At 39.9% G+C, this 25,725-nt stretch overlaps 1 protein-coding gene and 1 non-coding gene across 3 annotated transcripts in view; both read left to right on the top strand.

The window, feature by feature from the left end:
- Nucleotides 1–25,725, top strand: part of FHIT (fragile histidine triad diadenosine triphosphatase) — a 1,493,687-nt gene that overhangs the window by 351,489 nt on the left and 1,116,473 nt on the right. The gene's annotated exons all lie outside the window — the stretch shown is intronic.
- On the top strand, nt 14,190–14,405 carry LOC135270879 (small nucleolar RNA U3). The gene has a single exon (XR_010339037.1). It is a non-coding gene; the product is annotated as a small nucleolar RNA U3 (small nucleolar RNA).

Raw genomic sequence — 25,725 nt, 5'->3', positions numbered from 1 at the left:
ATTTAATTAAGATTAAGGTGACAAATGTAGACATCAATGAGGAAATGCCCCAGTGGGGCCATGTTGACAGTGTCTGAGGCATCACCAGAATAGGCTAAGTGAGCATTTCCCAAGCAGTTTTCTTGGGGTATACTCATTTACCGTGGTCCATGGTCTGACGCATGGAGGAATCTCTCTTCAAGACAGAAATTACATTACCCAAGTTTGTGAGACCTGGTAGCCCAGGAGGCCCCTTTGTGATTTTACAACCAGCCATTTGGTTCACTGCACAGACTATTGGGACTATTGCATTCCATCCTCTAAGCAGGCCTGTGGTCCATGGGAAGCCAGAGCATCAGATAGTTGCCTGTTTAGCAAGTGAAGAAAACAAAAGGAATTGAGTGACATGCTCTGTTTTCATATGACACAACATACAACATGACTGTCAGACTACAGATAGTTTCATGTTGCTGCGTTCTCATTATGAGGATAGCCTTGCCTGTGGAACTGAAACTCCAAGACCTTGGCTGTCTACCACCTCCTGCATTCTCTCTCCACAGTAGGGGTGCCATGTCCCTACATTAGAATACTTGAAGACCATTAGCTAAAGACTTCCTTTCCCGATGGGCACGGTGGCTCACGCCTGTGATCCCAGCACTTTGGGAGGCACTTTGGGAGGCTGAAGTGGGTGGATCACTTGAGGTCAGGAGTTCCAGACCAGCCTGACCAACTTGGTGAAACCCCGTCTCTACTAAAAATATAAAAATTAGCAGGGCATGGTGGCAGGCACCTGTAATTCCAGCTACTCTGGAGGCTGAGGCAGGAGAATCGCTTGAACCCAGGAGGCGGAGGTTGCAGTGAGCCAAGAGCATGTCATTGCACTCCACACTGGGTGACAGAGCGAGACTCCATCTCAAAAACAAACAAACAAACAAACAAAAGACTTTCTTTCCCTAGACAATGCTTAAATGGGCACTGCCAACATCTCTTTGTAGCTTTTCTTTGTATATTTTTCTATAGCTGACCACTTTTTCTACCCATAAACATGTTAATATTCTCGATCATTTGAAAGTCAAGTCCTGCTGACCTGTTTCCCCCTCCCCACCAGGTGCTTAAATCCCTCTGTATTGACCCATTATGCATATAACAGAGCAATATTAGTTTTCTCATTTCTAAGTTCTGTGGGCATGTACTTTACTGTTGCTTGTGCATGCTGAAAACAGTAGGTGACAGAATTGAGGAGCCAGTTGGATTTATATGTCAGACCAAGAAGGAAAATGGAAGCTAAGGTATGTCAACAGATTGTGGTGTGCACTATGGTGGATTATTTCTAGGTACCCACAATCTTTGCTGCAAGTCTTTATAAGGAAAAAATTAAAAAACAAATCAAGATATCTTAATGTGTTCTTTTGTTAGAATCCACACTAAATGGTAAAGCAAGGTATTGAGGGCCCCCTGGGAACTGAGCAAAAGAGCTCAAGAACAGACATCCCTCTTTGTTGGTGTCAGATATGAGTATGTGAAGTCATATCAACCCTATAAATGGGGAAGTTGGATGAGACAACTTGCAGTGATGGTGGCCCTTGCTTAAACTCTGGCTCCGTATTATTTATCTTGGCCCTTCTGGGGTGGCTGTGGAGTCTAGAAACCATGTCTTCTTTTTAGTCAACTATCTTCCATCTTTGTAAGAGTGGTCCCTTGGCCCTTGGAAATATACTTAGCCACTACATGGCTCCATGGCAAAAGTTGTTTGAATTAGAGTTAGACACCGAATCCAAGCGTGCCCCACTGCCCATCCCAAGTTCTTTCTGAAATTTGGAATTCAGAGATAGGCAGTCATTCCTTGCATGTGGCTAGAACTATGACAGGTAAATGTGAGATCTGTGGACAACCATATTTCCCTATGAGAACTGAGAAGCAGAGAAAGAAGGGGGCTGTCTTCCCTGAGTTCTGCCCATCTTCTGGTGCCTGGCACTGGGAGGAACTGGCTGCACCTTTGCCTCTGAGTCCTTGAGACCCTCTTGTGCCCTTCTAATGATGCCCCTTCAATTTTAACCTAGCCTGATTTGGTTTCTGTTGCTTATAACTGAAGAGATTTACTAAAACATTCTCTACATTATTCTACACATGAATAATTGTCCTAAAAAAATCAGAACTGATACTCCACAGGGTTAGGAGATTTAGGTGAAATAGGTATTATCTTCAAATTAAGTGTGTTAAGGGTATTTCAAAATCTCTGTTAAATTTTCCAAATCCTTTCTGTTGTGTTGCCAGAATCTTTCCTAAGGTAAGAGACCAGGCTGGGGTTGGTTCCTTGGGATTTTGTTAAGCTGGGAAATCCCTTCAAAATGACAGAAGCCAGGCTGTACTATAATTTTAAAAGGCCAAAGACTGAGACATTCTAAAATGTAGATAATTAAGTTTCTCGGAAGTCTCCTCTTCCCCTCCCCTGCTATCCCACTCTGCTTCTCAAACCCAGGAATATTCAAAGATATTTGAAGCTGAAATGGGCCTTTGAGTTTTTACTTGATATTCTCATGCATGTCCTGAGATTACGGCCTGGAGCTTCGCTTTGAGAATAATAGACAGAAACAGCTATTTGATTGTGTCTTTAGACTCCCAAATTCTATTTGCAAATCAATTTCAAAGAAGCTTGATTTGAGAAAGTAACAGGGGAGTTAGGTATGAAACAGTTTAGCTAAAATTTATCAGCATATCCTCATTGAAGACCATTTGCTACTCATTCAGAAACAACATGTTACAAAGAGTAAATTGTCAATGAATCCCACTCATGAATTGATTGGAAAATATAATGTATTCCTAGATAAAAAGGGAGCTCTGATTGTATGAGAAAGGGCTTCTTGAGACTTTCTGCTTCTTATTGGTTGTTTCAAAGTGTGGAATTTAATAAGGCACAAACAACTAGGAAGAGAACAGGGAATGACAGGCACAGAGCAGTAAGTGTAATATACAGCAAGAGGGGAGAATCTGTCAAGCAGGAACACGTTCTTGGTAGAGAGAGAAAGCATTGCCCTCTAAAATGGGATAGCTTTGAAGGAATTCCAAGTCTTTATTTTTGGCCATTCAACTGTAGGCGAGGGTTTCACAGGACTCATGTTAGGTTTAGAGGTTATGAAATACAGTTTTCCAAATGGAAATATATGACTTGCAATCTCAAAGAAAAAGAAAACGGAAAGAAAGGAATGCTTCTGGCCGAGGCATCAATAATCCTGTTATTCTGAGATCTTTAATGATAACCCATAGGCAGTAACTCATTCTACTGCCTTTCCAACCTTCTTATGTTTTTATTTAAAAACCTTCAATTCTATTCAGATATATCATAACAAGCTATGTCGTGGTGTGCACACAGGTTTGTCATTGAGAAAGGTCATGTAAGACATGACTTATAAGATACCTCTGCTGTTCTCTGCATTTCTCCACCTTTGGGAATCTCTGTTTTAGTTAGGAGAGACTAGGTTATGGTGCAATAACAAATGAATCTCCAGATCACAGTGGCACATCACAAAGAAAGGTGTAGTTCTCACTGATGGTACACACCCAACAAAAGTTGTCAGGGAGTTCTGCTAATTATAGTCATTCAGAGACCCAGGCTGAGGGAGCCAGTAACATCCTGTAGTTACTCCAGAGCATGTGAACTTTTTGGGATTGGAGAATTATACATAGACTTTTCTTTGGGATTGGAGAATTATACATAGCTTTTTCTTTGACATAACCCTGAAATGAAACATGTTACTTTTTCTCATGCCCCACTAAGTAGAGCTAGTCACATGATCCTGCCCGCCCACAAGAGGCTGAGCTGTGCAGAAGTCTCTATGCTCAGGGCCAAAGGAGAACTGGATGAAACTAGTAGTATCTGTAATAATATCTGCCATAGTTAAACCTTCTTAAGACTTTTTTCCTGCATAAAGCCTGCCCTGATCAATTCAGCTCCCAGCCATAGCATCTTCTTTTGAAGGTCTGTTAACACTTGTGTGTACCATTCATTTGGCCCTTAGCCTTCACTGTCTTTGATATGTAAATGTCTACTTATGCATATATGTGAATATGAATAAATATTTGCATCTTTGTGATGTCTCCTATATTTGATTATGAGTACCTTGAAAACAGACAAGATATATTTTTTGGATTACCCATAGTTCAGTAAGTGTGTTCAGTAAGTGTGTAATAAATGTAGTTTACCGGTAAACCTGTGTTCAAAGGGCAGGAAATAGACAATAAGCAAATTTGCTAATTGTATTTAATTTATTTCACAAATGCATAGCAGCTTCCTTATGGGACAGGTGTTCATAACAAATTAAGAGTCCTCACAACCTTCCTCTGGTCATTAAAGAGACTTGTAGGCTCATGTTGCTGAGGGTCATGCATACTTTGTGATCAAATGCCTTCAATTTCCTGGCTTCTGCTCAGCTAGGAGGAAAAAACAAGGAGGCAAACTGAAGAGAAGGGACCCAATAGTTAAAGAAAACAATTTCAGCAGTCAATGGGGAAAGAAAAGAGGAAAATCACAGGAACCCAGTTAATCATCAAGCATGGGAAGGGAGATTGCAATAATGGATGACTTGATGCTTGTGTGCAAGAATCTCACAGCCTGGATGCTAAGATAAGCCGTAATTATCTCCTGATAAAGCAGCATGTGAGATGTCTCATCTGTAGAGTTGCCCATTGGCAAAGCTGGAAGAACCCTTTGGGTTAGTTACCTATTGCGGCATAACAAATTATGCCAAAACTCAACTGCTTAAAACTGCAGTAAATACTTACTATCTCATGTCATTTTGGTGAGTTAGGAATTTGGGACAGGCTTAGTGTGGTGGTTCTGGCTCTACAGTCATCTGAAGTCTTGACTGGGGCTGAAAGATTCACTTCTAAGGTGCCACATGCCTGGCAGCTTGATGGAGATTATTGGAGGGAGGTCTCAGTTCCTCCCCATGTGGGCCTCTCCACTGGCTGCTTGAGTGACTTCATGGTGTGGTGACTGGCTTCCTCCAGAGACAGCCATTCTCTAGACAGAGAACATGGGGAAAACTTTAAGGACTCACAGCTCTTATGACCTAGCCACAGCAGTCACACATTTCTGTGACATCTTATTTCTTACACAGGTCAGCTCTCCTCCACATGGAAGATGACTTCACAAGTATGAATAACAGGAGGCAAAACTTTAGGGGCTGGGTACCACATCCTCTATACTTTTGTGGAAGGAGGCTCAGATTAAAAATAAATAGCAAGTACATTCCTTCCAGAGATTGAAGAGAAGAAGTTAAAGAAAGAGGAATGATCAGTGTATTTGTGGCAGGAGTTTGGAGCCTTTGGGGACGGATGACACACATCCCTGATTCAGGGCCTCCATCTGAGCAGTCTTCTTTCCTTCTTTCTGAATGCTTCCCCCAGTCACAATTCTACTTCTAGAACAGGAGAATTTTTACAATTTTTAAAAAATCTACAATTGTGTGCAAAAGAACTCTGATCTCCCTCTAAGTAAACCCCATCTATGGAAAATTTAACTGTTCAGTCTATATAATCTACTTCTCTATATAGCAGTAGAACTACTTAAGAAGAAGTAAATGTTTCTCAGGTGTTACCCCCAAAAAGATGTTGTGCCCTTTCTTTGTTTTAGCCTTGTCACAGCCCTCCCTTTAGGGAAAAATGAGAATAAGCATGCCTGTCTCACAGAGAGGCATAAGCCTTCAGTAGCGTAACAGTATGAAATGCCTAGCACAGAGCCCAAGACAGAGCTAATACAGACTGGGGCCTGTCTCCATAGAGAGTCTCTTGATGTAGAATCTCTTCAAACTCAGAGGAATGAAATACATACAAACGATTAAAATAAAAATTCAGACTCTTCTAAGTCTGAATTTAATTACGTAAGCTTAAAATAAACTGAATTTTATTAGGCATGTCTAACAAATCACTACTTTGACCTAAATAAGTAATTCATTTTTTTCCCAATAGATATTCCTGCATTTTTCCCAACAGACATTCCTGCTGCATCCAGACCCATCTCACATGTAACGATATACAAAGACTCAAAACAAAGGGATGGAGGAAGATTTACCAACTAAACAGAGAGCAAAAATAAACAAATAAATAAAAAGCAGGAGTTACAATTCTCGCCTCTGATAAAATAGACTTTAAAGCAACAAAGATCAAAAGAGGCAAAGAAGGACATTACATTATGGTAAAAGGATCAATGCAACAAGAAGAGCTAACGATTCTAAATATACATGCACCCAATACAGGAGCACCCAGATACATAAAACAAGTTACTTATAAAGAGACTTAGACTCCCACACAATAATAGTGGGAGACTGTAACATCACATTGTCAATATTAGACAGATCAATGAGACAGAAAATTAACAAGGACATCCAGGACTTGAACTCAGACTCGGAACAAGTAAACTTAATAAACATTTATAGAACTCTCCACTTCAAATACACAAAACATACATTCTTATCAGTACCACATCACACCTATTCCAAAAGTGACTACATAATTGGAAGTAAATCACTCCTCAGTAATTGCATAGCATTTCATACATTTAAATGAAATATTGGTTGGCTGCTTGTTTGTTATTGTCTTCCCTTATTCCTTCCTGTCTCCATCGTTAAGCATAATTATTGGCATAAAAGAGGTTTTCAATACCCATTTCTAGACTGCATTCTAGCCTGGGCAATAAAGCAATACTCCCATTCTCTCTCCCTCTTTCTCTTCCTTTTTCTTCCTCTCCTTCATTCTTTTTTTTTTCTTTCTTTCTTTCTTCCAAAAAAAAAAAGAATACTCTTTGTCTAGCCAGAAACAATGTTTTCCCAAAAAACTATTCAGAGAGATCACATCCCCCCAAAATTTTGATTAAAAAGGTTGATTCTTTTTTTCTATACCAAATTATGTTGAACTATACTATAACCCCGAGGCCCCACTCCCAAATGAGAGTTTAAAAAAAAAAAAAAAAAGATACTCCTGCAAGGATGGATATGTCTGATACATGTGCTGACCAGTACAGTGGCCACTGGCCTCATATGGCTGTTGAACACTTGAAATGGAGCTAATGGGAGTGAGAAAATAAATTTTATTTAATTTTACCTTATTTAAATTTAAACAGCCACATATAATTAGTGGCTACCACATTCAACAGCATAGGCTAAAGTGCCAAATACCTATGATTTTTTTCAACATCAGACAGAAATGGGGAATTTTTGAGTTTTTTGGTCAGTACATACCTTCCCCGTTTATGTACCGTATTTACTTATTTTGGAGGGTACTTATTTGAGCTGTTGGTTTGTTGCTATTGAGAAATTTTCTCAAAGCCAAGATATAGATTTATTTCCTATTTTATTATGATTTTATTTCTATTTCATTGTGAACTAAGCGAGCTGAGCAGTGTCTCTGAGGATATAGATCTGAAGAACTTTGTTAATAGAAGACAGCTGGATTCGTACATGCATCTGCCCTTTATGCTTGTTTCCTTGGAGTTAATCGAATCTTTTAGGGTATTGATGTATTTTCAAAGGGTGTTCTCTAAGTTGTATTAGTAAGTGTCATGACACTTGAGGGCTATACATTGGGTGCCTAAGGGTGTCAACTAATATACCCTAAAACAATGTTAAAAATTATATTCGAGTTGCTGAAGATGATTTACTTTATCATGCTCTTGAATAGGTTCTTTTGATCACTTGAGAATGAAATTCAAACTACTGAGAGGTTCAAGTTCAAGTCCTTCAATTCAGGACAACTTGGGCTCCAGCCTCATCTGCCATCCCACCTTCTTGCCAATACAGGGCCCTGTTCCAGAATATGCCACACCATACCCCTTCTTCCTGAATCTCTGGCTTTACCAATGTGTTTTACTCTACTGGCTTCTTCTCTTCTTGATGAAGGTATTCATCCCAAATCTCAGCCTTTCTGTGAGGCCTCCTCACCCTTCTGTAATGACCGACAGCACGTGAAGTGTTTAAAACCATGGGCTCTAAAGTTGGACCTCCTGTGTTAAAATTTCAGCTCCATTATTACTTTAGGCTGGTTTCTTCACCTGCCTATACCTCAGCTTCTTCATCTGCAAGGTGATATGGATCACGGTTCTGTCTCAGATATGGTTTGACTGTGTCTCCACCCAAATCTCAGCTTGAATTGTAGCTACCATAATCCCCATATGTCATGGGGGCAGGTTTTTCCCATGCTGTTCTTGTGATGAAGTCTCAGGAGATCTTATGGTTTTATAAAGGGCAGTTCTCCTGCACATGCCGTCTTGCCTGCCGCCATGTGAGATGTACCTTTGCTCCTCCTTCGCCTTCCGCCGTGATTGTGAGGCCTTCTCAACCATTTGCAACTGAGTCCATTAAACCTCTTTTTCTCTATAAATTATCCCATTTGGAGTATTTTTTTATAGCAGTATGAAAATGGACTAATACAGTTTTATAGGCTTGTTGTGAAGGGAAGTGAGACAAGTACTCAGTAGATGTCAGCTGTAATTATTATTCTCTACTCCCTTGCAACTTATTCGTACTTTTACTCATACTTTTATAATGGTGATGTTAATACCTTTATTATGTTCTTTGCATTATTGTTGAATGTACGTGTTTCTGTCCTCTACTTCCATTATGAGCTGTTAGAAACAGAGGGTAACATCTATTTCACTATTGTATCCTCAATACCTCCCCCACGAACCATCAAACAGGAGGCATTCTATACATATTTTTAAACAAATTAATAAAAATATGAGTGCATTAATTTATTCCACTTATGAGCACCTATCAAGTGTTTCATAAACCTAAGATTGAGGAATGGTAAGGCATACTTTAACATCTATTTTCTTAAGCCCTTTCTCTTCTGTGACATTTATGCATAATGGTTTATTAGTCTTCTATTGCTGCCATAACAAATTATCATGAATTTAGTGATTTAAAACAACACACATTTATTATCTGGAGGTCAGAAGCCCAATACAAGTCTTGCTGGGCTAAAATCAAGGTTTCAGCAGGGCTGTGTTTCTTACTGGAGACTCTGGGGAAAAACCTACTTCCAAACTCATTCAGGTTATTGGCAGAATTCAGTTCTTTGTGGTTGTAGGACTGAAGTCCTTATTTTCTTTCTTGCTGTTAGTCAAGGATCCACCCTTAGCTCCCTCAGGTCTCTTTTTGGTCCTTACACAGATCCTCCTGCATTTCAGAACCATCAATGGTGCATCTTATCTTTTTCTTTCTTGTGCTTGGAATCTGACTTTCCCTCTGCAGCATGGCTCCTGCCTCTTCTTCTGCTTCCTCAGTCTCACTGATTCTTCCACCTTCCACTTATGCTTTTACGACCTCATGCGACTAGGGTAGACATACCCAGATAATCCAATATAACCTTCCTATATTAAAGTCAGTTGTCTAGTAACCTTGATACATCTGCTAAGTCTCTTCACGGAGTGCAACGGCATGGTCTTGGCTCATTGCAACCTCCACCTCCTGGGTTCAAGCAATTCTCCTGCTTCAGCCTCCCCAGTACCTGGGATTACAGGCACTCGCTACCATGCCTGGCTAATTTTTGTATTTTTAGTAGAGATGGGGTTTCACCATGTTGACCAGGTTGGTTTTGAACTCCTGACCTCAAGTGATCCACCTGCCTCGGCCTCCCAAAGTGTTGGGATTACAGGCATAAGCCACCGCACCTGGCCCAGGGATGGCAATCTTGCAGGGACATCTTTAATAGTCTGCCTATCACAATGGTCAATGAATGACTGTGTTTAAACTGCTAAAAAAGTCCATCATATTTCAGCTGGGTGCAATGGCCCATGCCTGTAATCCCAGCACTTTGAGAGGCCTGGGCAAGAGAATTCCTTGAGGCCAGGAGTTTGAAACAAGCCTGGGCAATAAAGTGAGACCCCATGTCTATAAAAAATTACAAAACTTAGCTGGGTGTGATGGTACAAACCTCTAGTCCTAGCTGTACGGAGGATCACTTGAGCCCAGGTGTTCAAGGCTGCAGTGAGCTGTGATCTCACTGCTGCATTCCAGCCTGGGCAACAGAATAAGACCCTGTCTGAAAACAGAACAAAACCAAAAAACCTCCATATTTTTATTTACCTTTCATCTCTATGAGCATGGGGATTACATCTGTTTTATTTAACAAGTTATGTGCAACCCAATGTTTATCTCGTGGTAGATACTCTACAAGCATTTGTTAGACACATTGAAATTCCTAGACCCAGATATTTAGGTTTGTTTTAATCATTTTATTCTAGGTTACCAAAGTGATCAAATCAGCTTTTTAAAAAACGATTATATTTATTTTGGTTCTTAGTTTGTTTTTTGGTCTCCTATAACTTTGGGTTTATTGCTTAAACTCTTACCTTTGCTTAAATTTTACTGTCATTTGATTTTTTTCTCCTAAAAATACTGGGCTAAACCTCTTGTGGAACTTTGGGTTCTTTTGCAGTGATTTCAAGGAAAACATGAGAGACTAGGCTATCAGTACTGATGATGGTGATGATAGCGATGACGGTGACGCTTTGGTCAATGTAGGCTGGTGGTTCTCAATCAGAGGCAATTCAGCAGGTGACATTCGACAATGTCTGGAGACATTTTTGGTTGTCATGCCTACTGGAGAGGTTACTACTGGCATCTAGTGGATGGAGGACAGGGATGCTGCTCAACACCCTACAATGCATAGGACAGCTCTCCATAACAAAGAATTCTGTAGTCCGAAATATCAGTAGTGACCAGGCTGAGCAACCCTGAAGTAGGCTAACTGCTGTAATGAGCTTCATCAAATCTTAGTAGCTTCACTGAAAAAAAAAAACAAAAAACCTCTCTTTTTTTGATATGGAGTCTCGCTTCTTCATTGAGGCTGGAGTACAATGGCGCTATCTCAGCTCACCGCAATCTCTGCCTCCCGGGTTCAAGCAATTCTCCTGCCTCAGCCTCACCAGTAGCTGGGATGACAGACACATGCCACCACGCCTGGCTAATTTTTGTTTTTTTTAGTAGAGACGAGGTTTCACCATGTTGGCCAGGCTGTCTCAAACTCCTGACCTCAAGTGATCCACCCACCTCAGCCTCCCAAAGTGCTGGGATTACAGGCATGAGCCACCACACCCAGCCAAAAAAAAAAAAAAGAAAAATCAAGCTCATTCAGAATCCACTACAAATGTTTCTAAAGAATGGCTCTCCTAGGAGGTTCTTAGGTAGGATCTCAGTTCTTTCCATCTTGTAGCTCTAAATTCTTTGACAAGTAGCCTTCAGGGTGGCTGAGAAGGGAAAAGTTAAGAGTGAGGGGTAGAGTCTGGAATGTTTCTGTAGGCCCATCCAGGAAAGGGTGTGAATCACTTCTGCCACATTCTATTGGTTGGAACTCAGTCATTTGACCCATCTAACTCCGTTGCAACTTGAAAATGAGGTCTACCTGTGTACATGGGTGAACACTAATCATCTCTGCTAGAAAAAATAACAACCACAGCAGCAAAACAACATTAATACCAGTAACGTCTAACATTTATTAAGCTCTTCTGTGCATGCATAGTAATTTACCTGATATCGCTGTGACTCAAAAAGGTTGAATACCTTGTCTAAGTTTATGAAGAGGTCTATGGGGAGCCCAGAGATGAACACAGGTCTGGTTCATTCCAAAGAACATGTGCTTAACCACTACTCTATACTCTCATTGGGACAGGAATTGAATACTGCTCTTCATGGGACTTTATTTTTATGAAAAAGAAACCAAACCCATAAATACCACAAATGCTGAATGTTCTAGACTTCCAAAACTGCGAAAACAATTCCTCCTAAAGAGCTTCTGAAATCCTTTTTAGGGAATAGCAATATACAGATTGCATTCCAAGTTTTTGTCTGGATCACAGATGTATAGACAGGGAGAGATGAATTTCCTGGGGGAACGCTATCATGGTGCTTTTAAATCATCCTGTTGCACTTAGGCATTGCAGCCTGTGATTGTATATATTTCAAATAAGCTTTCTGTAGTCCACAGGGATTGCTAGCCGAGGTAATGAACACTGCAAGGAATCTTGACAGCAAACTCTAAATGGTCTCAATGCCACAGAGTTTCAAGAAACTGGGACCTCCTCAAAGTGAATGGCTATTTCTTTCCTATTTAGGAAATTCATTCTCATCTGTCTTAGATTAGTGGTGAGCCTTGTGTCATATGTGATAGTTATAATAAGACACTTACCAAAACTTCCTTCTAAGGGTGGAAGGCATTTTGGGTTTGATTGTCATGGAGCAAGGTAGAAGAAAGAAGCTCTCACTTTGTAAAAGGCCACACTGATAGACAAAGCAATATGAATGGGTGAAATATGTGAACAGAGTTCAGAATCTTCCTTTAGAATGAAAGTGCTGCAGTTTCCCGGAATGTCGTAATCAACTTTTCAGGGTGTGAAAGCTGACCATATATGTGATGGTTCTGAATGCTGCTGCCTTCATTATCGGCCCTGCTTTGACCATATTATAGCACACAGTTCTCTATGAGTTCTCTATTTTGTGCCATGGAAATGGGAACTTCTAATTTTACTGCCTAAAGTGCATTTTCCTTTTAAGTAAAGTCAAGGCTGTGCATTTTTTTCTGTCTCCTTCTCTGTGGAATACTGCTTTTCTCTATTCATCTGCTTTCAGGAGAATCTGCATTATCACATTGGCTAGATCTTGAAGTACTCATTAAGTGTTCGCTGCATACACACCATGTGTCAAGCACTGTGCTAGGCACTGGGCTGGAGTAGTGACCAAGACAAACACGGACCTACCTGATTGTAAGGAAGTTGTGTGCTCAGGTGAGCACTAGTACTTTTTGCCGCAAATAACAAAAACAGTAACACCCATAGTAATACTACCTAACAATTGTTAAGCTGTTACAGGCCAGTGATCCAGTTGATTTATTTTTGTTTTTTAAGAGGTGGAATCTTGCTCTTTTGCCCAGGCTGTGGTGTAGAGGCATGATTATGGCTCACTGCAGCCTTGAACTCCTGGGTTCAGTTGATCCTCCTGCCTCAGCTTTCTGAGTAACTAGGAATACAGGCACACAGCACCATACCCACCTAATTTTTTCATTTTTTTTGTAGAGATGGAGTTTTGCTTTGTGGCCCAGGCTGGTCTTGAACTCCTGGCCTGAAGTGATCCTCCCACTTTGGCCTCCCAAAGTTGGAATTACAGGCATAAGCCACCAGGCCCAGCACCAATTGTATTCATATTCTGTTTCAGCTGTTGATGGTCAGAACAATGAAGAACTCTTGATAACACTTATGGCGCACTAACTCTGTGGCAAGCACAGGGATGAAAGCTTTCCATGTATTAGCTCATTTAATCCTCACAAGCCCGTATTGAAAAGTTTTGTCATTATCTCCATTTTAAAGATGAAGAAACTAAGGCTTATAGGAATTAGAGGGATCACATCACCTCACCCAGCTGATAAGTAGTGACGCTGAGCTCTCAAAGGCTGTCTGACACTTTAGCTTGTGCTCCAAACTCAGTGGTACAAAACTGTGGCACATGCTATGGAGGACACTGCCTTTTCTCTGATATCTAAGTAAAATAGTAAAAGGTATATCCCAGCCACTAAACAATTCTGAGTAAATTTTTTCTATTCTTATTATTTTACCATAAGTCTGTTTTTCATACATGCCCTTTACTATTAGAAGCCCCGCTCCCAAGACGGCATCCACACAACGGTAAATTACACCTGGCTATTTATTATATGTATGTTGAGGCTTATACATCAGAAAGAGACAGACATGGTCCTTGCCTTTATGGATCTTACAGTGTAGAGGAGAAAAGAGTCAATCAATCATGAGTGTGATGAGTATTATTAAAAAACGGAGACGAGTGCCATGGGAAGTGTCACATTGGGAAGGTAACCTGGTTTTGGAGTGGAGCATGGTTGAGGATGATCGCCATGTGGAGTGAAGTATAGTCTCAGAAGCCAAGTATGAGTAGGCATTAGACCAGTGAAGAGGAGGTTCAGGATGTTACAAGGTTTTGAGTCCTGAGAGAGTACAATAGGGTCCACACACTGAAAGAAGATGGCAGGTGGGTGCATAGAGAAGGCAGAGTGTGATGGGAGATAGAGACAGGCAGGCAGGGGCAGACTATGAAGGACTTTTTGATTGTGACAAGGTTTTAGGATCTTATCATGGAAGCAGTAATGAGCTACTGAAGATCTCCGGGCAGAGGGGGAGCAGGAAATATTTGGATCTTTAAAAGATCACTTTGAGGACTACACTTCTGGGTGTCATTTCTATAGTTCACTACTTAAAGGAGTTTCCCCAAGTGTGTAGAGCACTGGAAACCACGGGAAGAGACACAATGTTCTCTCCGAATCACAAAGTGGATCATGGTGTTGCTTCGCTACAACTGCCATTTGCCATTGATGATTGTTTTTTTCTTCCTTTGGTGAGAGGAAGAGCAAGAGGACACAGTCTGAGTGATTTTCATTTAAAAAAAAATCTCTTTGGCTGCAGTATGGAAAAGGAGTTAAACTGAGGAAAACTGGAAGCCTTGCATTAGGGTTATTGCCATTCCGCTATTCTGAGATTTGGTGAATCAACCCCCTTTCGCCCAAATCTGTGTCTTTTGCGATTTTGAAGACATATGTCAGTGGTCGCCCCACCTCTGTCTACCGAGAAGCAGATTTATCTGCCTCGAATGCATCGCCATTTTGGTTCATGGCCTCTGAACGTTTTCCATCGCAGCCTTCTGTCTCTCCTCCATACTCTTTGCTAAATAATGTGTCAGGAATGGTCTCCTTGTCCTCCACATCAAATATTTTAACTGAAAAGCCATCATAATTACAATTTAATTTCTCTCATTCAGACAGAGGTGATGCATATTCTCTCCCAAATAAAACCTCCTTAAGCTTACACTCTCACACTCTATAACTTGGATGTTTACAAGGTTCTTTGCTTTTCTTGCTTGTTGTTACTTCTTTTGGATTGGATTCACCCTGATTCTAACTCATTCATCTTGTCAGTCTTAAGAGTTCCTCAGGGCTGGAGAGAGGGAATCATATATCCTTATAGGCTGTGGAAAGTACACTACAGAACACTAGAACTCTAAGGGAGTGCCGCAGGGATACTACAATGAATGTAGTTTTGTAGTTACTCTCGAATGTACTCTTGGCCCATAACACATGGAGGATGATATTAACATAGTATGTGAGTTCTGAATGCTTTCAGCTCCTGTAACAGAAAATTAAAGTGATAGTGCTGAAATTATAGGGATATTTATTACTATGAGGAAACAGGAGGTAGAGGATCTCAGGGTTAGTTTGGCAACTCAGTGATTTCATAAAGGACCCAGTGTCTTTTATACTCAGTCTCTTTCTGCTTTTGGCTATTGCCTCATGGTCATAAGACAGCTTCTACAGCTCTAAGCACAGAGCTTTAACATGACAGCATCTCAAACAGGAAAGAAGAGGTATGTGACGAAAAGGCTTTCTCCTCTTGCAACTATGACTTTTTACCAAAGGTGAAAATCTTTCATGAGCCGCAGCCTCTGCACCCGCCCCCACCCCCACCCAGTGTATTTCCACTCATTGGTTAGATCTAGGTCACATGCCTACTACTGAATACCAGTCAATGGCAAAAGAAAATAGTATTGCCACGATTGGCTTAGACCAATCATTATTCATTATGTAAGGCTAAGCACACTGCTGCCCATCAAAATTTGGGTTTTGTTATCAAAGAAGAAGGAGAATACGTTTTGTCACATTTGGATTAAGAATAGAAAACCATAACACTTCTAAGTGGTGGTCTAAAAGGAATACCGTAGTTGGAAATTTCAGAGATGAGGAAATACAAGCGAATGAGATGACTGACTCCCTAGTTCCCTGGCACAAAAGCGATTTGAGTAATTCTGTGAACCTTCCTAGATAGGAAGAGACACTTAGCCACGTCTGCTCACCACAGATACTTGTGTATGGCAGGCATTGGTTGTTCCCTTTCTAAGATCCACTTTCCATCCCTTCTTTCCTAACAGAAATCTGATTTTGTTTGGAGCAGCAACGCTCCGCTCATACCCAGCTTCCCACATTCTTTTATAGTTAGAAAAGACTGTATAACCCATTTCTGGCCGGGCAGATGCATGTGGAAGTCACTGGATAGAACTTTCTGGAAAGCTTTTAGAAAGGGACTGACTTGGTTGGCATCCTCTTTCCCCTTTGCCTTTCCCCCCTTCTTGCCTTGAGAGAATGTGTCAAACTAGGAGATCCAGCAGCCATCTATGACAATGAAAGTGAAAGCCTCATGGAAGGATGGCAGAGCAAAACAATAGAAGGAGCCTGGGGCATTCATGACACCATGGGACACCAGCTCAGTGTCACATTATACCTTCAGATATCTTGTTGCATGAAAAACAAAACACACACACGGCAGACCGGGAAAAGGAGGCTTTCTGTGTTTAAATCACTTTTGGTCTGTTGGTTCGCTAGATTGTATTAATGCAGCTGAAAGCAATCCCAAGTGATACACCTACCAAACCTAGAAGCACTGAATGAGACAGTGAAGATGCATGTAAGTATTACTAACTGCCAAAGAAAATATAAGAAGCTTTGTATGAGAAAATTTAGGGAAAGAGAGGAAGTGAAAAATATAATTGCTCTGAGGTGGCCGTAAAATGTCCTGGTATTGGGACACTTTGAGCTTACTCTATCCATGTTACCATGTGCTTGTGGGATATGATACCCCGGTGGCCAGATGATTTGGAGGAATCACAACACAAGAAGTTTATATTCTAGTCTCCCTGGTGAATCTGAGTGTTTACACTTCCTTCAACCTGGGTGTTATTTTTTAGATATTTGGATATTATGCTCAGTTTTGTTTGGTGTTTATGTTTTTTCACAGTAAGGTAATCAGGACTCAAATTAAGTTTTGCATAAAGGTATCTTTGCAGTGTTACTAAGGACACCAAAATGGCTATGTTTAACAAATCTTGGGAAAAACCAGGTGTTTTTCTGTATGTGGAACATTTAAATACATTGCAGTCGAATGTTAATGCGAAAAATAAGTCGTTATTGTTGGTGATTACACTGCAAAGAAAAGAAGTACTTCTTTTCTTTCAGGAATTTCAGGTTTACTAACTAGTGGATCATTAGATAAAAGATGAAATGAAGCAGAGATCACAGCTGCCATTAAATCAGCTGGTACTTTCTCTCAAAGGCAGAATTCCACTAAAATATACCACATATCCTCAAATACAAAGTTTGCTTTCCCATGAATTTATTATCCCTCAGAAGAGATGACCTTGCTTTATATTTGGGTCCTTTCAAGTGCTGCTTTAGGAAGTTACAATGGGGTGAAGTGACTTCACCCAAGGTTTGTTCTGGGTGCTCGTGATGGTCATGTGCTAGGATCCATAAGAGAGGAGCTAAGAAATTGAACACAGTAGGCCAGGCACGGTGGCTCACACCTGTGGTCCCAGCACTTTGGGAGGTTGAGGCAGGTGGATCATGGGCAGGAGTTCAAGACCAGCCTGGCCAACACAGTGAAACCCCGTCTCAACTAAGATGTTTAAAAATTTAAACATCCAATTAAATTTTTTAAAATACAAAAAATTAGCTGGGTGTGGTCGTGGGTGGCTGTGGTCCCAGCTACTCAGGAGGCTGAAGCAGGAGAATCATTTGGACCTGGGAGGCAGAGGTTGCAGTGAGGTGAGACCACACCATTGTACTCCAACCTGGGTGACAGAGCGAGACTCCCTCTTAAAAAAAGAAAAGAAAAGAAATGGAACACAGTCATGATTCCAGGGGCTATGACTTTGCAATTCCAAGTGTTGGATGTTGTTCCAAACAGCGATTTTGAAAATCTATTTAAAAAGCAATACAGGAGACACATACATCATTGTGCACATCAAAATACATGCATGTACAAAGAAATATTTTTATTTAGAAGAGAAAGCTGCTAATACTATATAAACAGGTGCTTGTGCCTTCAGAGACAACTTTCAGAAACACCATCATACATCATGATTCAAGGAGTGTCCTGTCTTGAACCAAGGGAAGAAGAAGTGCTCTGGAAAACTCAGATGGAGGGCTAGAAAGGAGGCTCTTAGGTGGTGGAGATGTTCATACTAGAGTTTGAATAAAGCATGTGTTGAGATACTCACATCAGAATTTGAATAAAGTGCATGTTTTTAAATATCCGATTAAATTAATGGAATAAAAAGTATAGGTAGATATTTAACTACAGTTTTCATATCCTTACATGTTTATATGTATAAGCAGGCCATTCTGCCTTTTGGAAATTTGTTTAATATTTTTATTGAAAAAGCGGAATATTTCTTTAAAAATTTTTTTTTAATTTTTAGGAAATAGGGTCTCACTATGCTGCCCAGGCTTTTCTCAAAGTCCTGGCCTCACGCAGCCTTCCCACTTTGGCCTCTCAAAGTACTGAGATTACAGTGGAATATTTCTTTATTCCAAGACTGCCTTATATGTGGCATTACTAACTACTCTTTTCAGTTTAGTCTCACTATATTCTTTCTTAGTGCATTAAATTTTAATATACAAAGTTCTAAGTGCCTAAAATAGTTCTAGAGTGAGTGATGGAGTGACATATGATAGCTCATGGAAAAAAATTACATACTTCATAAACAGACATGCAGTTAGGTGCCAGACTGATGAAGAAAGTTGTTAGTCTCTGGATTTGGTTTTAATAGTTGCATTAGTCAGGGTTCTCCAGAGAAACAGAACCAGTTGGATATGCGTATCTATATCTATAGAAAGAGATTTATTATAAGAAATTGGCTCTTGCGACTATGGAGGCTGACAAGTCCCCAGATCTGGCATTGGCAAGCTAGGGACCCAGGAGACCCAGTGGTATAGTTTTTGTCCAGTGGTTAACAGGCTTGAGACCCAGGAAGAACCAGTATTTCAGTTAGAGTCCAAAGGCAGAACACAACCAGTGCTTCAGCTGAAGACTATCAGGTGAGAGGAGTTTCCTCTTTCTTGCATGAGGCTCGACTTTTCTTTGTTCTAAGCAGACCTTCAACTAATTGGATGACGTCCACCCACATTAGGAAGGGTAATCTGCTTTACTACATCTATTGATCTAAATAATAAAAATGTGTCCAAAGCACCCTCACAGCCACACTCAGAATAAAGTTTGACCAAATATCTGGGCGCCCCATGGCCCAGTCAAGTTGAGATATAAAATTAATCATCACACTTATCAAAATGTGGACTTTGAGGTTGGGTGCAGTGGCTCATGCCTGTAATCCTAGCACTTTGGGAGGCTGAGACGGGTGGATTGCCTAAGTTCAGGAGTTCGAGGCCAGTCTGGGGAACACAGTGAAACCCTGTCTCTACTAAAAATACAAAAAATTAGCCGGGCATGCCAGTGTGTACCTGTAATCCTGGCTGCTTGGGAGGCTGAGACAAGAGAATCTCTTGAACCCGGGAGGTGGAGGTTGCAGTGAGCTGAGATTGCACCATTGTACTCACTCTGGGTGACAGAGTGAGACTCTGTCTCAAAAACAATGTGGACTTTGCTTTTTTTCTTTTTTCAGGATTTATATCAAGGCCACTTCCAAAAATTGTATAAAATGTTATAAGTTTAACTATACCATAGCAAGACTCAGTAGGGGCTTGTTGGCTTATTTTGTTTTGTTTTGTTTTTTATTAAACTTGTAGGGTGATTTCTTGAGGGAACTTCCCTGAATATAATAATCTGTCTATATTGTTGATGGAATGAATTAATTGGGTCTATGTGACATGATACAGTTCTTTAGGGCTGGCATCTTTTGTTTTTTGAGAAAGACTTCATGACATAAACGAGTGATTTTAAATAGAATTGAGTTGCATCTTGTGTGCATTGAACTTTTGCCAATTTAAAAAGTGAGAGTAAGAAGTACTGATTTAAACAATGTAGGCCATTCTGTCAGACATTCCCCTCAATGAATATATGCTTTTTAGTAAATGTGAGATGGGAGCTGGGAGTCGTTCTCACTTTCTGTAAACCTCTTAATGTGAGCATCTTAGTGCTGAGTGTGATTCTAGTGTTGACATATTCTGTTATACATGAAAAAATATATGCCTAGTAAATTCACACATCAGATGACTTCATCTGATCCTTGATCAAAGAAATGTCTGTTCTAATGCTAGAGAAAAACCTCTGTTGGACCTCCTGAGAAGCTGTACCATATTTTATTCTGTGGGGGAATTAAAGAGATTTCCAAGACTCTCTAAGCTCTGACTTAAAAACTATCCTCAATTTAAGATGCCACTCAGTTATCTTTTGTCTGGGATTGTGGCTTTCTTAACAGTAAATGTTAACTGCCAATGTTTTCAAGAGCATTATAATTTTAGGTTTGCTCTTTTAAAAGAGTAGTTCTCCTCCCTCCTCCTGGAGATGATCTGGAATGCAAATGTGAGCTTTCCTTTGTGTATGTGTGTATATTGGAGTGAGTGTAAAATATTTCTTTGAAACCATCCCTGTGGGTAAGAAAGGCATCTAGCCACTCTCTTGTAGGTATGTGAGGGCATTCACTTAGCTGTGCCCCTTATACCAGGTTTACTGAAAAATACAAATAAGGTATACTGAATAAGATCCTATTCAAAGTAATGAGTAGGTTATGTAAATGCTGTTCAGAGAAAAGAAATTTGTAAGATAGAGACACCTTGTCTGAAACTGTGAAAGCCTTCAGTATAGCAGCTGGTGTTCTGGGTCAGCTGAGGAGAGGAGCTTTCTAAAGGGATTCCTTGGACCTGGTTGGGCATAGGGCATAGCAGGTGTGCACCTACTTGGGACAGGCACCTGGCTCTGGATGAACACGTGGTGAGCATGATACCTTTTTGTGTTCATGGTGTTTTGATAAGTGTGTTTGGGAAGGAGATAGGGAAGGGCAACAAGCAGACCAAGAAGAAAGTAATGGGATGCAATGAGAGCCATTCACAAAATAAAAGATTAATGTAATGGAGTGAGTCGGTGGGAATAAGAAGTCTACTTTAGATTGGAGGGTCAGGGAAGGCCTCTCTGAAGAGGTAACATTAGAGCTGACACCTGAGTGATTTAAAGATGCAGAACATATGAGAGAGAGGAAGGGAGAGAGAGAGAGAGAGGGAGAGAGATAGAGAAGGAGAGAGAGAGGGGTACAGGCACAAAGGCCCTAGGATGGAAATGGGAACAAAGTACCACTTGCTTCATTATTAGTTGTGCCCGTGCGTGATACCTTCCAGTGTAGGTATCTATTTAGATTGGATGGTCAAGGAAGGCATCTCTGAAGGGATAACATGAGAGCTGGTGGCAGAGTTCTTAAATGGGACTTCCTAAATGCCCCCTCAAACAAATAGCATGCTTAAGAGTTCTGAATGGGGGGACTGTGAGAGGATGGGGAAGAATGAAACAATTGGGATAAAAACAAGAATCCCTGATATCACCTTGGCTCATGAAAGCTATGGCCTTAAGTTGGAAAGAAGGCAGGAAAGAGAGAAGCAAATAATCAGCCTGACCTGAGGGATTAGAGTTTTTCAACTTAGAAAAGAAAAAGTAGAAGTGGAAGAAGGAACCTTTATTGTATAGTGACCCCGCCATTTAGTAAATAAGAGTCAATATGCTTAAATTTGGCCAATTGCATTAGGAATTGTTCCTTGGAGAGACATGGAATATAGGGAGAGAGAGAAAGCACTGGCAGGACTAATACCCTCCACTTACAGATATTTTCATACCTACTTGAAAAATGAAGACTCCAAGCACATAAAAGATAAGAAATTTGCCCAACAGGTAAATGGCAGAAATGGCATTTAGAAGCAGGTCCGTTTGATACCAAAGTAAATCAGACTGCTCTTTTTAGAGATCAGGATCAATCAATGAATTTTTCATTCTCATGCTCTGAAATAATTTACTTATCTTCCAGAGTAAAAACCTCACTTACTCTGTTGGATCAGACCTAATTAATTCCATTGTTGCACTTAGATATTTAGCTTTATTTTTGAAATCATAACTATATATATATATATATTTCATTTTTGTATAAATAAAAATCCTGTAAGGAAATGACAATTTTATTCTCTTTGTGTTGAGAGGTGGATGTACCACTGTTCAGTCTGTTTCCATGGAAAGAATTGACAACGATCCTAAATGGTATGATCACACATCTACGTTGGTACACAGAAGGCCCAAAAGCCAAGTAGTATTCCTTGTCAAATTTCTTTGCTTTCATTCTCATCCTCATTCTGTCTCTCCCTCTCTCTCTTCTCTTCCCCTTCTTCCCAATCTCTTACCAAATATCTACTTCTTGTTCTTCCCTTATATAAAAGGTTAACATGTGAAAATCTAGTTCTAATTACATGGTTTTCCCTTTCAGGAGACAGTTTTGCAACTGATGATAAAAATATTCAGTCTCCATGGGTAACTATAATAAATATATTTTAAAAGGAATGTATTTTCTGAGAACAGAGGCTCTTAATGTTATATCCACATTTATAACTGATAACCTATTCCTTTGGTTTCAAATCTGTTTGTCCCTGATTTCCAACTTCAATTTAAAAGTGTTTAGTAACTTTCAAGTATGTAGACACAGAATTGGGTGGCATTTGGTAGTAACATCAACTTAAGGTCAGCTTGGTGAGCTTTCTTGAAGAAAAATTCATTATATGCAAAATTTTAACTCATAACAATAAAAAATAGCTACCCATTTGAATGCTTATCATGCACCAGACATTGTGTGTATTTTACTAAGATTACTTCATTTCATCTTTATAACAATATAGTGAGGTAACTATCTGTATTTTCATTTTTTCAGACAAGGAAATCAAAGCTCAGGAAAGTTAAATGACCTACTTTAGGTTGTATTCAAATTAAGTGCCAGAGACTGGATTTGAACGCTTGTCTGTCTGACTCCAAAGCCTCGACCTCCAATTCCCTGTTCAGTGGTTGAAGGATGGCCATCTTTGAAGAGTTTGGCATGGGTTTAAAGAATGTGCTATAACTCTAGTCATCACCTTGCAAAGTGATAAAAGTTACAGCTGAGATCTGAGACCTGGAGCCCTGGCATTCCAAAAGTCTAAAAATCTCCTTTTAGTCAAAATTGCAAAAAAAAATTATCTTAGAAAATGCAGTTTGATAGTAAAGTTCTCAAGAGTTTCTAAATGAAAACCCTGTAAATGTAGAGGAATTGTATTTGAGGCCCAGGAGGGCATAGAAATGAAAGGTAGAAATAAAAGCGATTCAACTTAAAGGAAAGAAAAGATAGCTAAACCATCTTAGGAAAAATAATTGGAAGCAGATTTCAATAAGGAAGAGGAATGGAAAATAGACTAATGCAAAGGGGAACTGAAGGCAATGATGTCTGGATTCCATCATTTGGGAGCTACCTAGAGGCCACGGCCGTTGGCGCTCCATAAATTTGTGATGGTGTGCAGCAATACGTAGGAAGTGCAAACTAGGGGAAAGAGGAAAAGAAAGTGGCTGAGTTGCATTACACCATAAATCCAGGAGTCAAATATTCTCTCTACATATGTCAAGGATAAAATGGTGCCTCGAGTTCTCTATTTCATTTGGCATATTTTACTCCCATAAAGGAATATCCTGGAGGGAGTTCATATGGGGACCAAAAAAAAAAAAAAAAAAAAAAAAAAAAAAAGAGTGTATCACAGAAATGTCGTCTACTAGGAAAATTCATTTGACTTTCTTTCTTCCTGTGGTTTTACTATAGGCAGAAGTTTCAGGTAAGGAAGAAGAAAAGAAGAAAGGGAAAAAGGAGAGGAGAAGGGATGGAAAAGAATTCCAGTTTCTGAATTTTTGTGGCATCCTATTGTAATGGTCAGTAAAGGGGGCTTGTGGATGTATTTTTTAAGATAACAATGAATGGATGACATGAGTTCTTGTGCTATCCTGGTAGAGTTGATAGGGATGTTTTTTATTGGAAAAGAAAGGGGCTCTCCTCATTTGACAGCCCTGTGATTTGGGCCTGATGTGCTGTTACGGCTTTGGAAAGAGTAGCCCCAATTAGGGGTCCAATCTTCTGCAATGTGATGCAAACATAAAGAAGTGCTTCTGTGTGCAGTGGATTCACCTTATGCCCAGTTAGAACCCAGCACTAGGTGCAGATCTCCACCATGCCTAAAATGTGCAAGCAACAGGTGGAAATACCAGCTTGGAAGGAAAAGGTGCAGGTTGTCATAGTCTTCTCTACAGGATTTTAAAGAGCAACGTGTTTGTGGGTCTGATGAAACAAGAGTTAGATTAAAATGTAGCATGTTATTGAGTATCTGCTGTGGACCAGGCCCTGTGGATGATGCTTTTACCCATTAAATAAGATTATCAGCTGAGCGCGTTGACTCACGCCTGTAATCCAAGCACTTTGGGAGGCCGAGGCAGGCGGATCACCTGAGGTCGGGAGTTTGAGACTAGCCTGGCCTACATGGTGAAACCCCATTTATACTAAAAACACAAAAATTAGCCAGGCATTGTGTGCACCTCTAATCCCAGCTACTCGGGAAGCTGAGGTGGGAGAATTGCTTGAACTTGGGAGGCAGAGGTTGCAGTGAGCAGAGATCGTGCCACTGCACTCCAGGCTGGGCAACACAGCAAGACTCTTTCTCAAAAAAAAAAAGTTATTTAATCTTAACAATAACAAATACGTCTATTAATGCATATGTTAAAGTTATGGAATGTTAATGTTAAAACAATGGAATAAGCCCTATTGGAGGGTTTACAACCTTACACTTTATCACCTACCTGTAAAAACTCAGAAGTGGAGATTTGCTAGTTTCTTAAAGAAGAGGTGGTTTGAATACCCAAATATCTGTAGGTGGACTTGACGTTGCTTGCTTCTGTAGTCTAACTCAGTTGTTTTTCTCACATGTTCACTATTAGTCTTGAATACACAAAGCAATATATCTTGCACCTTACAGGTGATTAAAGTGATTTTCAATGGTAAGTTTGATTATATGCAACATTTGCCTTAGGCTCTGGCTTTAGAACTCAAATCCTCTCCCTTAGGATATGACTTTACTGTATTTGTGCATAGGTTATTTAGATCCTTGGGAACGTCTTGAAGTTTTCGTTTGCTATGTATCTAAATGTGTTTCTAACTCCTCCATTCTCACTCATTCTTTCACACATGCTCTTGCTTTGTGGTACATCTTTCTTAGAGACAGGTATAATTTACAAATATATAACACATTAGTCAGAAGGGTGATAACTTTTTAATTTAGCTTCAGGTTTTAAAATTTTGTGTATTTCCTTAAGAATTGGGCATTCTGTGTTATGTCATATTGCTCTCTAACAATTGGAACTCAACTGGAAAAGACATTCAGAGTCCTCAGATTCCAGTTAAGGTTATGTCCACTTTTTTCAGGGCAATCTATCTGTATAGAAAAGTAATAAAGCCATAAGTACTTATGGCTTTCTTAATAATCTTATGCAAGAGGCATATCATACAAGCTACAAGGTTGTTCTTTTATTTTTTTCTTATACCTTTGTTTAGAAATGTTGCCAGTGGTTTAAAACTTCATTACTATGTAGCAGCTATTGCCTTTTAGTGTGTCTTTTATGTATTTGACACTGAAAGACATTTTCACTGCACTGTTTTCATATAAATTTATTAATTATTCAAGTAGTCTTTGAGGTTGTCCCAGACATCGACCTGTGAATTAATGGTGAAATTTCATTTACAGCAGGCTGAGAGCTCTTGAAAATTTATGGGATGATCAAGTTTGATTCTGTTGTGTGTGTGTTTATGACATGGAAAGGAAACTGAAGTCTACATATAAAAGAATAAGCATCAGCATTGGAGGATATTTGTGTAACCT

This window comes from Aotus nancymaae, unplaced genomic scaffold (assembly GCF_030222135.1).
Source record: "Aotus nancymaae isolate 86718 unplaced genomic scaffold, 86718_ANA_hifiasm-v0.15.2.pri h1tg000067l, whole genome shotgun sequence".
NCBI lineage: Eukaryota > Metazoa > Chordata > Mammalia > Primates > Aotidae > Aotus > Aotus nancymaae.
This window is presented reverse-complemented; position numbering and strand designations above follow the sequence as displayed.